A 17,577-nucleotide genomic window follows, 5' to 3' on the forward strand; every position below is an offset into this window, starting at 1 on the left:
AGCATTTATATCTGCACAAATTACATCTGGGCTGAGGAGGTCCCAACTTGAAAATATGGTCCCTTATGCCTTTTGTGTTCCCTTCTTGTGTTATAAGCCAGAGTGCTAGCAAGCTGAATGCAGCGTTCGAGGTAAGGAACACCATTACATTATTTCTATAGTCTCTGCCCATGTAGTAAGTTTAGCCAAGATGTGGGCCAGTATTCTGTAAAGCAGAGACTGAAGAGGATCTACAGGTCCTGGTTGGTAACCAACTGAAACGAGTTCCCACTGTGATAGGTGACTAACAGGGGCAAGATCCTTGGATGTATGTGGGACAGATGTGAGACCTTGGAAGCATGGAAATGTCAAATGACAGCTACACTGAGATGCACAAGACAATATGGTCTGTAGGATTATTCATCAACTTGTGCATCTGTAAATGTTATATGTTTACATGTGTGAGCTAGGGATTGTATTCTAGCTGTATGGGGGAGGATTACTAAACTCCATCCTGAGCCCAAATCAGTGGGAGTGGTAAACAGCTGCAGAGAAGTACCACCTCCTGGGCAGAATTGCATATAATGATTTCAACCAGGTTCAAGATGCCCAACGGACAAAGAAAGGGCTTTTGATATAAAGAATCAATGTAAACGGATATGAAATTGAAACCAAAAGGGCAAAACCCTGCTGGAAGGATCTGAAGGACCGGAAACTGCCAGGATCTCCAGGTGGAAGGCGGGTGACACTTGGTAAGTGTAACCGACATGCAAACTGTTTTATTATGTTTTCTCTGTAACCACTTTGTCCTCAAAATGTACTATGTTTTGTGAAAGCTGGCTGGTCACCAGTAAACAGCGTCAATTGTCCTTCGAGAGAGCACAAGCCGCAGATGCTGGACTAAGGTCAGACCTGCTGGGAGAGTCAAAAAGAACTGAAGGGGGACTCCAAGACTACATCCATCAGTGTAGAGGGAGAGGGATGTGGGTCTCTGCCCTTACCCTGGTAGTGAAGACAAGCCCTAAGTCGACCTAAGTTACACTACATAGCTTAGGTCAACTTACCCCAGTATCTTCAGTGTGCTGCGTCAATGGGAGATGTTCTCCGGTCAACTTGCCTGGAGTACTGGAGTTGACCAGAGACTGCTCTGCTGTCTATTTAGCGGGTCTTCACTAGACATGGATTGCAGCAGCATCGATCTCCTGGGTAGTGAAGACAAGCCCTTAGAGAGGTGACAGCTGGAGGCCTCAGACCTAAATGGGCGCTCTTGGGGAGGATAACAGAGGGGGCAGAGGTGCTGTTAATCCCAGAGATGACAAGTCTGAACAAGTGCACTAAGTGAAAGTAGGGAATTGGTATTACCTCTGTATACTGCATTAGTGATACTACTAGTGGAAACCTGTGTCCAGTTCTGCTGTCCACACTTTAAAAAAATCTGAAATGACTAAAAAAAGACCTACAAAAATCATTCAAATTCCAGAAAAGATGCCTTACAACGAGGGACTTTAAGAAGCTCAATCTGTGATTTGATCACAGTCTAAGTCCCTACACAGGGAGAAAGATTGTGGAATCTCCATCTCTGGAGATATTTAAGAGTAGGTTAGATAAATGTCTATCAGGGATGGTCTAGACAGTATTTGGTCCTGCCATGCGGGCAGGGGACTGGACTCGATGACCTCTCGAGGTCCCTTCCAGTCCTAGAATCTATGAAAAGCAGTGGGCTCATAGCAGTGGGCTCTTTAATCTAGCAAACAAAAGCATAACAAAAACCAATGTCTGGAAGTTGACAAATTCAAAGTGAAAACAATGTGCACATTTTTAACAGTAAGAGTAAATAACCATGGAGCAATTTACCAAGGAAAGCAGCGGATTATCCATCATGAAGTCTAAATCAAGACTGAATATGTAAGAAACATGCCCTAGCTTCAAGCAGAAGTTACGTGCTTGATGCAAAAATTAAAGCAAGAAGTTCTAAGGTGTATAATACGCAGGAGCACAAAGCAGATCATAACATTCCCTTCTGGGCTTAAAAATCTATGAAGGGTAAAAGTGCTACATAATTTGGATTATTTAAAATTGCTTTTTGAGTAGTACTTCAAGCCCTTCATTAGTATAAGTAAATTGCAACAAGCCTAATTGTGTGTGCCTCAGTCCCCTTGAAAAAGGAAAAGGACGCTGCCAGGTCAATCATTTAAAAGAAAAATAACTTATGTCACTACCACCACCATAAATTATTAAAAATGATTGAGGGTGTAGCTTTAGAAGTATATCATTTATTTCTTGCACTAACTTGCATAGTAAAAATACACTAATTTCTTTTACTTTGTTTATAGTCAATATTACTTTCAAGTTCTCATACGCCAACACAATTCTGTAATGTTTAGGTTGCATATACAAGACAGAAGATGTTCATTTGTCTAATAAAATGATAGCATGTTATTTTTATTTAATTACATGTTTTTAAAGTACACGTTTCCATTAGACTTGGAAATAGACTCTCATACTAGGCCAAAAACTTCAAAAAGTTTCTTCTAGCACATGCAGGTAAGCAGGTCTTTCTTGATGTTTTTACATACAGTTAAGAAAGAGCCTAGGTAAAAATTATGCACACATCACGAAAAGGCTGCAGAAAGAGGATTTTAAGATTTTTCCTGATTATATTACAGTTGTACCCAAGTGCTAGATGCTGTACAAGCAAATTTTCAACTTTTCTTGTCTGGAATCATCTCTTACTAACTCAAGATGAGATGCAAGTATAAACAGAGACTGGGGGAGAAAGGGAGACCAGTGATTTGAATGTATGGTTACATTCTACATTTACCATCTACAACTAGACAGAGTCAGATAAAAGTTTGTTATAGCTGTAACGTATAAACAGCTGTCAGAAATACGAGTGGCCATCCAGCTAGACATTACGAGTTAATTTCCATAGGCATAATGGGATAAGTGCACCTTGAGTAGGGATTTAAAGACACCTGCTGGAGTAGTAGATGAACAGACAATACGCAGAGTGGAGATTTCTTCATGGGAAATGTCATTTCATCCAGATTTTGCAGGGAAAACAGTTATTAATCTTACATCAGCATCATACAAATGATGTAGGACCACAGTCTAAAACAGACAACACATCACCCGATGCATATTTCCACTGTAGTCCTAATCAGTCTTCATTGAGGAAAAGGGTGCAGTGAATCAAGCTGCACCACCCACCGCAGAATCGCTGTGACAATGGATGCTTCTGCTAAAGAAGCTTGTACCAGGGTGTAATGCCTAGTAAAGATATGCATAGAGCCCCAATGTTGCCACTCTACAGAACTCCAGGAGCTGGAATACCCTGAAAAGAAGTCATTGAGTCAGGCTGGGCTCTGGTCAAGTGGGCCCTCATACTTTGAGGTGAAAAAGTCTCCAAGATCTCACAGCAAAGTATAATGCAACTTGAAATCCATTCAGAAAGTCTGTGAGGAGACTGCTTGATTCCCTTTTCCTCCGTTCACCAATAAAAACTAAGTCACACAGAACTCCTGAAGGGTCTCATCCTTTTCAGATAGAAAGCTATGGCCTGAGAGACAATCATAGAATGGAGGCTCCTGTCTTCTCTGGCGGCATGAGGTTTTGGGTAGGTGTATGACCTGATTTAGGTGGCATTCAGAGGGAACCGTTGGAATTAATTTGGAGTATAACCTCAAAGAAACCTTCTCGGAAAGCCATGTAGGGAGGGTCCAGCAAAAGGGCCCCGAGTTCAATTAGTCTTCTAGCAAAGGTGACAACAACAGTCAGGAAAGTCACCTTCATAGACAAATAAAGAAGGAAGCAGGGGGCCAAGAGTTCAAAGGAGGATTCATGAGCACTGACAAAACTAAATTTGAGTCCCAAGTTGGTGTCGGTTTCCATTCCAAGGAAAAGATTCTGGTAGGGCCTTTCAGTAACCTTACAGTCTCAGGGTGAGTGAAGACTGAACAGTTCTCTACTGGGTGAAGAAAGGTGCTGGTCACTGCCAAATGCACACACAGTGAACTAAGAAATGGCTTGACTTCTTTAGGGAGAGAAGTTAGTCAAAGATGGTAGGGCTCTCGGAGGTACATGACTATGTTGGCACTACCTAGGAAAATCTCAGAGGTTTTCCTAAATGGAAGAGATTTTTCTAATATTATTGAGGATGGATTTTCCTTTCTCTGAATATGACCTCTCTAAGCTCATCATCCATCCAAATACCAGAATGTCAGATGTCAGGGTGCTGAGTTGGGATGTTTGGTCTTGCCTTTGTCCCATGTCAACAGGTTCAGAAATTGCAGAATTTGTATGCATGGTTGTGCTGACATCTGTAGGAAGCTAGGGAACCAAAACTGCCTTGGCCAGCAGGATAACAGACATGCTGTCCTGCTTGATTTTTCTCAGGACTTAGGGTAAAAGATGGATGGGTGGGAAGGCATACATCATCAGCTCCTGCCACTGAACTAGGACTGCATCCCCATTGGAATCATGACTCCAAGCTGCTCAGAAACAGTAGACTGGCATAATTTGTTGCCTTAGGACACAAAAAAGTCCCACAATGGAAAACTGCTAGAAAACGTTCTACATCACCGAGTTACACAGTTCCCACTTGTGGTCTCTGTCGAAGTGCCTTCTGAGGCTGTCCGACAAGGTATTCATTACTCCTAGGCGGTGCAATGCCAAGAGGGGGAATCTGGTGACAGATGCACCAATTCCAGAGCTTGATAGCTTCTGCACAAAGAGGAGGGAGACTTATCTATGACACAGAGACCCCTTAGCAAAGAGCTCTCACCTTGGATCGGACAAAATCATTACACCAAATACATATCTTACAGGATATTTATCCATGGGTGAGGTCCTAGAGGACTGGAGAAGGGCAGACATAGTACCTATCTTCAAAAAGGGGAACAAAGAATACCCTGGAAATTATAGATCAGTCAGCCTAACTTCAATTCCTGGAAAGATACTGGAACAAATTATTTAAGAAGCAATTCCTAAGCACCTGGAGGATAATAGGATTCTAAGGAATAGCCAGCACCGATTTGTCATGAACAAATCATGTCAAACCAACCCAATTTCTTTCTTCAACAAGATTACCTGATCAGTGGATAGGGAGGAAGCTGTATACATGACACATTTTAGTAAGACTTTTGACAATGTCCCACATGACATTCTCTTAAGAAAATTAGCTAAATGCAATCCAGATTAATTTACTACAAGGCAGGTGCAAAACTAGTTGAAAGACAGTACTCAGAGTAGTTATCAATAGTTCATTGTCAAATTGCGAGGGTATATCTACTGAGGTCCTGCAGGGGTCAGTCCTGGGTCCAATATTATTCAGTATCTTCATTAAATGATTTGGATAATGGAGTCAAGAGTATACTTATAAAATTTGCAGATGACACCAAGCTGGGATGGGCTGCAAAAACTTTGGAGAACAGGATTAGAATTCAAAAAGGACCGTGACAAATTAGAGAATTGGTCTGAATTCAACAAGATGTATTTCAATAAAGACAAATGCAAAGTACTTCACTTATGAAGGAAAAATCAAAAATGCACAACTACAACGTGGGGAATAATTGGTAGCAGTACTGCTGAAAAGAATGTGGTGGTATTCACAGATTGAATATGAGTCAACAATGTGATGCAGCTGTGAAAATGGCTATATCATTCTGGGGTGTATATGAGTGTTATATGTAAGACAAAGGAGGCAATTGTCACGCTCTACTTGGCACTGTTGAGGCCTCAGCTGTAGTCCTGTGTCCAATTCTGGGCACCACACTTCAGGAATGATGTGGACAAATTGGAGAGAGTTCAGAGGAAAAAGCAACAAAAATGAAATATGGTTTAGAAAACCTAATCTATGAGGAAATGTTGGGGGAGGGGGAAACTGGGCATGTTTAGTCTTCAGAAAGAAGACTGAGGCGGGACCTGATAACCGTCTTCAAAGATGTCAAAGGCTGTGCTAAAAAGGACTGTGATCAACTGTTCTCCATGTCCACTGATGGCAGGACAAGTAGTAATGAATTAATCTGCAGCAAGGGACATTTAGGTTTGTTATTTGGAAAAGCCTTCTAAACTATAAGGATAGTTAAGCTCTGGAATAGACTTCCAAGGGAGGTTGTGGAACTCACATTACTGGAAGTTTTACAGAACAGGTTGGTCTGCGATGGTCTTGGTTTACCTGGTCCCCCTCAGCATAGAGAGGTGGACTTGATGACTTCTTGAGGTCCCTTCATTTCTATGATTCTATAAAGGGTATCATGTAAAGTGTCTACAGACAGCTTGTAACTTGTCAAGACTCAATCACTGCAAGATGTATGCTTTGGTAACATTTAAGGAACAATATATTTATATTGAAAGTAAAGATTACTCACCAGGATATTTCAGTAATGGCCCATTGGGGTATGAGGAAGTTGCCACCACACCCCTTCTAGCCAGTGATGCAATGCAAGGCTAAATTGTTTAGCCTTGCACACTAGTAAGACTTAGAACGAAGAACAAGCAGAGGCCACGACAGAGTCGAAGCCACTTAAACATAAAAAGGAAACTTTACAATAAGACAGGGGTTCACCCTGTCTGTGAATAGAAACAAGAGATTGTTTTCAGAATGATCGAGTGTGTGGAAAGACACTGCATCCATTCACTGAGGAAACTCCTTAAGGAGCAGGGTGGGCACTCATGAACCCTTGGATCCTGGTTTCTCTGCAACCAGCCAGTTCTGCAAAAAACTGAACTTGTGGGAGAAAATCTACTTTATAATATAGTATAGGTAACTATTAATAAATGTAGACCCACGTTTTATGTTTTTTGTATTGTAACTACTTGTTTCCACCACTCTTTCTTATCTCCAGTTACATCTTTATTCTTTCTTAATTACTACTTTTATTTTATCATAAGTGCTCACAAGTGCTATGTGGTTTCCAGGAGCGGCAGTTTAAGGTAAAACTGATAAACTGGGTTACACTGCACCTTTGGGTGCAGAGGATCTGGAAATTCTGTGAGTAGCCAGTGTCAGGGGCTAAATATCATAAGAGAGTGATCCAAGTATGATTGGGGTGCACCAACTGGCATACTGAGAGGAGAGTGCCTGCGTGGTTGAAAGGCTGGTGGTGCTAGGGAGCTGACACCCAGCTACCACAAGAAAGACTCCCTCTTGCTGATGCAGGGAGCTAACAGGGTGACTCAGAGTTTGGGGGACCCAAGAACCATCACACTTACTCTTCCCTGTTTATGTAATGAAGTGTGGTCATGCTGTTTAACATGACCAGAACGTTATGCGAACAAATGAAGGTCAGAATTATTTTGCAAGCTTTGTGAACTGCAGTTTGAGGAGGTTGGTGCGTAGCTTGTACTCATGTTAGGACCGTGAGGCTTGATCCACATGATCGTCCAGGTATGCTCCCCAACCCAGTAGGGAGGCATACCTGTGAGGCCAGGCAGCCCAATATTTCCTCAACTTGCTTCTTCATGGGTGGGTAGGTGGAAGAATGAAGGGAACCACTATACATATGGGGTCTTTGTTCTTCCACCAGATATATGAAGCCAGGAAACTGGATAGGATCAAGACTCATTTGTCCAGTTTGTTTCTGCTCAGACCATAGGCTGTCCATAACCACGCCTGGAGGCGCCTGAAATTAAGTTTTAAAAAATGTACTGCATGGGTGCAGGAGGCTATGTGGCCTAGAAGGACCAAGTCAAATCGAACTGTCATTTGAGGGCTCATTTTGAAACGGAGGTCCCTCAGAGCATGGAATCTGTCCTCATGTAGATATGTACTACTTGAAATCAAGTTTGTAGTCACTCCAAAAAAGTCTAATTTGCATTGGTACTAAAGTGCACTTTTCTAGGTTCACTTAAGTCCTATGGCTTGAAGGAGGCTGTGAATTATACCATGAGCAGCCAGTCATAGAGGTGAGGAAATACTGGGCTGTCCTGGCAACACAGGTATGTCGCTACCATGGACAGCACCTTTGTGAAAGCTCTGGAGGCCACTGATAGATCAAAGGGAATTACTCTGTATTGATAATGATCTAGGTCCACCATAAAGCACAGGAGTCTCCTGTGGGCTGGATGAATGTCTATATGGAAAACAGGCATCCAATCAAGAGCTACAAACCAGTCACCTTCATTTAGGGAGGAAATCATAAAGGCCAGGGTGGTCATCCTGAATCTCAAATGCTGTGTGAAGACATTTAGTTGTCTGAGATCCAAGATGGGTCTTTCAAGACCCCCTTCTTTTTGGGAATGAGGAAATACCTTGAGTAAAAACCCTTCTTCTTTGTTGAGGTGGCATACCATTGGTTTAGAGCATGAGGCGGCACAGGAGCAGACCAACAGATATCACTAGTATAAATTCTCCATTCTCAGGTGCTTGGGGCACATGTGCACCCATATTGGAAGAAACATGACCTGAAGAAGAATCACTGATACCCCAAAATATCAGACTAGCCCAAGCATACTATCTAGATCAGTTAAGATTACAGCTGCCTTGTATCACCAGAATAGCACAAAACAACTCAAGTGTGCTGGTGAATCTGGACTTTAATTTGCAATTGACCTATTAAGTTTAGAGGCCTGAGTTAGTTACTATGACTATAAGAAAGGGAGAGGAGAAAGCAGAGTCTCAACTTATTTGTGCATTAAGGGCTTCCCTTCACTCCTACTTCAATTCTATTGACAATGCTGCCTCAGTACATATGTAACAGAAGCTGTTATACCATGCGGAGCCTTTCAAGCACTGATGCCAAAGCCAGCATGCAGCCACTTAATCTGTAATTAGCAGTGACAGTTGAGCCAAGTAATTTACCAATGAGAATTTGACATGTGTCTAGTCTCCGGTACGCTATTGAATCATTACAACCAACAGATGTGATGCATGCAAATTAGCTGTAAAGAGAAGTTGGTGATTGGTTGATTTATTTCTGATGTCACAGTAACCCTGCTTGTGATTTACTGAGCTGTTAATCTGAGCCTTGAAAATCTAATCATAATTAAATGTAAGAATTATTAATAACTGATTAATTGTAATCTACTTACTTCAATTATAGCCTGCGCATAAGATTTCAATTTAAACTATATGTAAAGTTTAAAGTGTCTGTTATTCCATTAAGACAATTCAGAACAAGGAAAAGTTCTACGTTTCTTAAAGGAAATAATTTTTAATTAATTTTAACTCAAATTAACTGGTTTAATTGTGAATTCTTAGAAAATTTATTCCGTATTCAAAAGAGTAAGTGCTGTAAGTTTTAGGATGATAAACTGTATAGTTCCATAAAATAAAGAGGTTGAAATGTTGCTTTAAATTCAGAAAGGTTGAGTTCTGTTATAGAGTCGCAACTAGTGCTTCCATAACAAAGAAAACAGCAACTGACACTGTTCTACGCAGGGGACCTAAATTCTGGAATTTGCTTTTAGCCCTGATACACCAGAGCCCATATTTGTTAACCTTCCATGAACACTGCAAAGAGTGCCTTTTCTTATGCATTCAGAGAGACAGAGCTTCCTAGGAAGAGAGGCTGAAGAAGAACAAAAACAATGGCAGGTGGGAAGAGGAGAAGAATTCTGCTTAGTTTTTTTTTTATTATTAATTATTATTATTAGAATGTACAAATTATTAACCAACCTATTGGAAATATTGATGAACGAACATTTTGTATTGAAGAGTTTGGGTTTATAATTGGGTATTTACAATTTTAGACGGTGTGTAGTCTACTGGATATGTGCCAGAGTTTTTCAAATATTAAACAGGGTTGATATGGCACGTGGGATAAAGAGGATGACTATACTCATACAATGATCCTCCTGATTTGCTGAAACAAGTCACACATTTGGGAAGGTTTCTCAAGCTGAATGGTTACAATCCCCCCTACACCAGCCACAAACCGCCACCTTCATGCTACACAAAGCATTGGTCACCTTGAAGGTGTGTCCTGATCCCAACCTTTTTTCGAGGCAAGAGCGAGTCACAAGCAACTGGTACTTCTAACTAAAACATTCACCGACTTATTCAGTGGAGGAATTTCCTTCTTCAGAACACAGAACAATGTGACCAACCTTGAAGAAACGTACACTAGATGCATGGAATCTAGCCAGTTACTGCTCAGTTTCAAACTGTTCATTTCTGACCTAGCTTATAGAAGCTAGCCAAAAGATACCTACAAGCTCATTTAGTCAAAGCCAGTAATCCTAGATTCAGCACAATTTGGTTTTAAGCCAAAACATGTAATGGAAACAGCATTAGTAGTCCTATTGGATCATCACCCCGCTGTTCTTTGATGGAAGAGACATCCATTATCACTCCGCTGGTCCTCTCTACAGCATTTGACAGTCTATCATGAGATACAGTGTCTTGCTTGAGGGAAGTAATGATTTAAAATTGTCTTGAGTCCTTGCTGAAGGTACACAGAGAGGGGTAATGGAAAACTGTACCTCTGCCACCAATCCCCTCTTGAATCCCTAGGAGAACCAGTGAGATATGGACTTAAGTGCCAACAGTATGTAACGACATACAGCACCACATATGAGAATACTGTGATGCTGGCAGACCATGTGCCAGCTCATGACAAGGTCCCCCATGTCTCAGCTGGACACGGAGACACATAGCTGGGTTAATATTGATAAAATAGGTATGACAATTATAAGAAAGTGTTTGGTGTTTAGACTATTGAATTCTTGGGAGTTGCTGCATGCATTAATCTTAATTGTAATATCTATGTTCCATATTACAATATAATATTGGAGCAGTTATTATTGTGAGCCTGTGTGAGAAAATGAATTGCCATTCTGGAGAAGGATGTTAATTAGTGCAAAGAGCTCCCGAAGAGAAGACCCACTGATATCAGACAAGCTACGTGCCAATCATACAGCTGGACACTCCCTACATCTGGACTGAGGAACTGTCAACAATTGTCAACAAAAAGACTTATTGTTGTTCTGCTCTCCTCCCCATGAAGCTGAGTCATGCGAGTGGACTTCTCCTACCAGCTGAGTTTGCAGATCAGAGCACATGGCAGGAGCGGGATAAAAATCCCAAACAAAAGGAACTAGCTATCTCTATGCTGCCTGGACTCTAGGAGAGCAAGGTGTTTCTAGGCTTAAACAAGAGATCCTCAGCTCCTTAGCCTGGGTAGCCCTAAAGGACAAACACAGCTTGCTGATTATATTATCTTTTGAAACCAAAGACTAACTCATTCGTGTGTCTATGTTTGCTTGCTTTAATCTGATAAATAAATTTCTAATTTCCTTTTCCTTTTTAAGGAATCTTCATATAATTTACTATAGTATTGGTTACAAGTGTTGTTTTTGGTGTGAAACCTAAAGTGCAACTGACCTGGGCTAAGTGACTGGTCCTTTGCTAAATACTGCTGGGATTCTTGGTGTAAGGGCCCATCTATTACAGAGATACACTCGCCAGGATAGCAAGACAGAATGGAGTACCCAAAGGAACCGTCTAGGACTGTGTTAAGGGTGTTAAAGTGCCTGAGGAGTTTGCACTTGGTGTTTGTGCTCTGTTTGGAGGGAGAGGGGGGAGAAGGGAGGGGGATTTGGTTTTTAAACAGTCTGTCCTGAGGTTCACACACACAGTCTTGAGTCACCGTTGGGCGCATTACAAATACCACTATCACCAAGCTTCCCCAAAGGCTTGGACGAAATCAGCTCACGGATGTAGAGTAATTGGTTGAACCTGAACCCTGGCAAGAGGGAGGTTATGCTAGCCAGTGGAGGAAAACACTTGGACACTAAGCAGTCACACTGAAATCTCCTTCCACCCATAACTGATCATACCGATTTGTAGTTTAGAGTTGCTCCTGGAATATTCGCTAGTGATAAGCTGTCACATAGCAATGTCTGCAAACAATGTCACAATACCCAATCCTGACAACTCCGGGCCTGAGTTATACATGCCTTTTTGACACTTCTTGGCTGGACTACAGCAATATTATCTACCTGTGCATGAAGTCATCAGGTTCCACCAACTCCAACTAGCACAGAACACGGCTGCACACCCCCTCAGCAACATGGACTACGCATTGAGCCTATCCTCCATTCACTATGCTGGCTTTCAGTATAATATTATTTAAAAATTCTTCGTCATAGTCCTTATCTTCAAAATACTCAATAGTCTGAAAGATGCCGCTCAGAGGCTACATCTACACCACACTTCTTGTGGCAGTGTGCAAAATCTGTGTAGCTACACTCTGCAGTGTCCACATGGCAGTGAATAGTTACGCATGTCAGTGAAAGACTCTGGCAGAGGGGAAGGGAGGGCAGCAGGGAAAGGCTCCAGCAGAGCTGGACAGTAGGAAACGACTTAGCAGTGTAGACAGGGGAGGTGCTGCTTGGGTGTATAGAGAGATGTATAGGTAGTGCCCTACCAATTTCAGGGCTGTAAAAAACATGTTACAGGCAGGGAAATAAGCCCTTCCTCGTGAAATCTGATCTCCCCCTTGCTGCTGGGAATGCCCCAGCCAGGGGGCTCCTAGCTGCAAGTCCCCGCTTGGCTGTGAAGGGAAAGGACTTGTCCTTCCCCTGCATAGCCGTTCCTCCTCTCAGGGGGAGATCAGACCCACCCGAGTGCCCCTGCTGCAGGAAGCACTGGGAGGCTCCTGCAGCTGAAGGAGACTTGTGGAGATGGGTCCAATCTCCCCCTGCTCTTGGAAGTGCCCCAGCCGGGGGCTCCTAGCTGCAAGACCCTGCTGGGCTGGGGAGGGACAGGACTTATCCTGCCCTTGCATGGCAGCTCCTGGCGGAGATGAGACCCACTTTGGATACCTTTTGGGTTGGGACCCCCACCGTTACAATACATCTGAAATTTCATGGTAAACAACTGAAAACATGAAACTGACCAATTTAAAAACCCACTGGCCGTGACACTGATAAAAATGGACCATGAATTTGGTAGGGCCCTATTTATAGGGTACATTCCCACAGGGTCCAGGCCTGTCCTTACTCACCATCTACTACACTTTATTTATGCCGATGCTAGGGAGGCCTGTGATGTATATACTCTAACTGCCACCAAGAGAGGCATGCAACGTAGCTGTACATGGAGAAAGAATGAACCCACATGCAACAGAAATTAAATCATGTAGCTTTATGCACTTCTGGGAAGCACTCTGATAACAGTGAAGGGGATAGTACAAGCTGAACAGAATTTAAACTATTGAAATCAATCATAATATTACAGAAAGGCTAAGAAGATACGAAAACATAAGACTAGGTGAACGTGTATATAACCATTCCTAATTTCTCTGCTTTGATGTGACTAAAACATTGCAAATTTGTTAATTTAGCTTTGGTCTTCCTTTCATCTTTAAACCTTATCTTGTGACAGTTAATTAAGAAATTTGACTGTGCAGTACATATATTTGCATAGCTTGCACAAAGCACTACCTTGAAATGCTAATAGGTTCAGTTTGTCTGATGGGCTATATGGACAATAGTTAATGTGGTCCACTTACGGCTATTAGGATGTGTTATGTAAACTATGCCTTGAGCCAAAAAAGCGGGTTTTAAACAAAACATTCTACGAGGATATGTATAATTTATGGATATTTAAAGATGAAACATTTCTGATAAACCACGTACTTCTCCCTGAACACATTTCAGGAAACATAGAAATTATTTTGCCTACTGCTTATTTCTTTCATATATTGTATTTTCAAATAGAGTTGACTTTAATTTTCCAGTTCCTTCAGCAAGAAAAGAATGGGTTAAAAGATCAAGAAAAAATTCCATCTGTTATTCTGGGGTTTCATTCCATAAATTGTACTAAGGTGTTACTCATGAACTCTAATACCCTTTGTCAACAGCTACAATGAAAGAGATTTAATTGAGTATTACGGTCTCTTATCCAACCAATGTCAGTATTCATATTTATATATAACTTGACACAAAATAAGCAGCAAAGCAGATTTAGTATTAGGTGTTTTATAACAAGAGAAAGAAAATGGGTTATATTTGTCATAAAGGATTGTGGTTTGTTTTTATCATCAATGGTAGCATCCTGGGTGTCTTGTTCTTTGTTCTCCTATTTTAGTATATTTTATATAACCGTTTCTTTGGCGCTAGTGAAGTTAATGATTTCAGAGTGGTAGCCGTGTTAGTCTGTATCAGCAAAAAGAACGAAGAGTACTTGTGGCACCTTAGAGACTAAACAAATTTATTTGAGCATAAGCTTTCGTGAGCTAAAACCCACTTCATCGGATGCATGCAGTGGAAATACAGTAGGAAGATATATACACACAAAAAGACGACATGAAAAAATGGGCGTTGCCATACCTACTCTAACGAGACAAATCAATTAAGGTGGGCTATTATCAGCAGGAGGGAAAACACACTTTTGTAGTGATAATCAGGATGGCCCATTTCCAACTGTCAACTGTTTTTTCTTCTCCTGCTGATAATTACTGTCAGCCATACAAGCAAAGATTTTTCTTTCACCAAGATAAAAATAAAACTGAAGCTAACAGAGTCAAAGTTTAGAAGGGTCTTCATGATGCTCAGTCTAGAGATCAACAGCTGTGCCAATGCAACTCCATGAATCATCCACCTGGAGATGTATGGCGCTCAAAGCCATCATGTGCTTCAAATGTCAGTACTCCTCCATCTCACCAAACGCAAATCCCAGTCCTTTCTTACTACTTGTATAGTGTAGAATACTGTACCATTTACACAGGGCCACATCAGACTTCAGTGAAAGCAAAGCAATGGTCATTTCCCTCCTCCTCCCCCCTATTTTTCACATTCACACTTACGCTTTTATTTGTAGGACTTTTTAATACGGTACTTTTGAGACTGATATTTTAAAAATGTCTGGTGCATGATTCTTTTCATAAGTCTTTGGCTACAACTAACTGTATATGGGAAACAGAATCTCAACACTATTAAAGACTCAATAAATATTAATTTAATTAGTTTCCTTATTCATAACAACCAACTCACTCAACTAAGTTTGATCGAAATGCTGAACTCAGTCCTCAAAAGCGGCAAAAGGACTAGCACATCTTAAATATGACACCACAGTGACTGGGTCTAGGGTATTCTCAAATACTGAAGATTTTCATTTCTAGTTTGACTACAGACTTAGGATTGTTCAAGTAACTGTTTTCTAGAAGTCAGTCAGTCATATAGGTAACAAGCCTTATGTTGACAACAGATTTACATAATATGTAAGCTCTTCAAGCTCCATCAAAAGATCATGACTTGAATTATCACAGCAACAAAAATTATTCTGAAAACAGCAAATCTGATGCATGACTGAAAATACAAGAAGGGACTACATCATTAACTGATGTTTAAGCATTTAAAAAGCATAATTTATTAACTACAGAAGGCTGAAGGAAATTTAAATATTGAGTCCATATATACTGGCAAGCTGGAGATTAACAAATAACCCTTCTACCTAATCCCTTTTGTACAGCCTTCTTTCCCTTTCATGACGGGTATGAGATTTTATTATACATGATGTTTCTGAAGAAAAACCACACACATTTCTGCTTCTAGATACAGTACAATTCATTTCTTATATATTGAATAATTGTATTGTATAATAATTATTCCCCAGAAGAATACATATATGTTGTAGATTAGTTTTTATCCTGCACTTGTTAATATGGTATCTAAGCTCCTCAAATTTCTAACATTTTTCATACTTTTCACAGGGCAGATCCCTGCAATTATCAGAATTGCTTTTCTAATCACAAGCTATTCAAGACAAGACATGTTTACAACTCTGTCCCAGGCACTCTGAGACAGAAGGCTGAATGTATCTTATATACATCAATTATATTATAATATCAGGTCACCTGAACTGCATTAAAGCATTTATACATTTGAAACACAAAAACAAAAAAGTTATTTAGGACTGTGATTTTCATTTAAAATATTAACTTAATAAAGAATGAGAGCCTTTTAATTTACATTTTAAGTGGTGCTCAATTTCTTTTATTTTGACTGAATGTGATAACACATGACAGTGCCGTTCCACACCCTGACTTTCCATTGATTCAAAAGGAATTGACACACAAACTAAAGGATCGGTGCCTACAAGATTTTGGCTTTGCAACATCAGTAACCACATGACAGAAACCCAGTATGGATTAGTCCTGTTAAAAACCAGTGTGTCTCTTTCTTAGAGCTGGAAAAAAAGAATAAACTGCTCTTACTACAGCATCACTGAAACATTTAAAAAATCCTTCCCCTGAAGAGTTGTGGGTGGGTTGGTTGGTTGGTATTTTTTGTTTGTTTGTTTTTTAAATACTCCATACCAACAATTGGTCATCTCTTCTCTGTCAGTTAGCAATTTAACCCAGTGAGTTTTGTCTGAATTAGTTTAATTCAAGAGAACTTTAAACATGTAGATACAGAGTACCAAGTTGAACATTGAGATGAACACAGTAAGAATACCTGAGATGCTGAGTTCTTGCAAACATGATTTGCAATTGCTATGCAATCAAAATTTGCAAAGAGAAATATTAAAAAGAATTAAAAATAAATTCATCTTAAACCAAAAATCTGTGTTAAGAGCAAGCTGAACCAAACAAAAGTAGGGAAGGTTGAAGCTCAGGGAAAACATACCACACAAAGGAAATCAGCAGTAATTATTACTACCATAGATAGCTACAGAAAAATAAATTGACTCAAACTGCATTTAAAAAAAAATTTAAAGCGTTTCCAAAAATTCATTGCTAAGATTCGGGCAGATGAAGAGTCCCTGAGAGCTGACACTGGAAAGCCAATTCCAACAGGAGAAACAGCCTGATGATGTCATCATGACAGGCAGATCAGAGGGCTAGCAGACATATGAAACAGCTGGCATTTCCTACACTTTTTAAGAAAAGTTCACTATCTTTGTGCATATATGTGTGCATGTATATTTTATCCTCAGTATGCAGTACATTTCTTTTCATGTCTAGTACTACCAGAGTGTCGATTGCCTCCAAAATCTGCGCCCCCTCTAGTTCTGTAAGCCAGTGACAAGCAGCATGTTTGGGACTAGAAACAAGCAGCTGTACAGTAATTGCCACCCTCACCTCCTCTCAACTGGTAAAATACTTCCTCTGGGTTTTAGAGATAGACAACGACACAACCAAACCTTGATCAAAAGCTCACCTTGCCACAGTATACACATCCTGACAATACATCTGGGTTTTCCCAGACTTCTTCCAAGGTGTCTGCCTCCTGCATCTGCCCTTGACAGCTCTCCACCACCCTCAAATCTCTTCCCTCACAAACGCTGACCTTCTGTGGCTTCACCCCAATTTACACTACTCAACTACTTGCTCCTTCAGCTGGGTTGCAAATAAAAGGCCTTCAAAATAGTCAAGCAACATCCCAATATAACTTTCATGAAAATTGAACTACCTGAGCTCGTGATGGCAGAGCTCCTTGCCTCTCATTTTGTAAGTAGCTATTATTTAAAAATTAGCTTAGTTCTGAATGAAACCAACATTGCAGGATGGGAAGTGGTGTGATGGTTCCATTACTGGAGGTGGAAAAGGATTCTGGACAGCTCACTTCTCCTCTGGTCTGATGAAAAGGTGGAGGATGGGAGGGACAAAAAGGAATTAAGAAATAGCCTTTGCAAACTACTGAAAAGATCCA

At 40.7% G+C, this 17,577-nt stretch overlaps 1 protein-coding gene across 9 annotated transcripts in view; it reads right to left on the reverse strand.

The window, feature by feature from the left end:
* The window catches only part of MARK1 (microtubule affinity regulating kinase 1), a 112,551-nt gene that overhangs the window by 64,437 nt on the left and 30,537 nt on the right, over positions 1–17,577 (reverse strand). The gene's annotated exons all lie outside the window — the stretch shown is intronic.

This window comes from Chrysemys picta, chromosome 3 (genome assembly GCF_011386835.1).
Source record: "Chrysemys picta bellii isolate R12L10 chromosome 3, ASM1138683v2, whole genome shotgun sequence".
In the NCBI taxonomy this organism is placed as follows: Eukaryota; Metazoa; Chordata; order Testudines; family Emydidae; genus Chrysemys; species Chrysemys picta.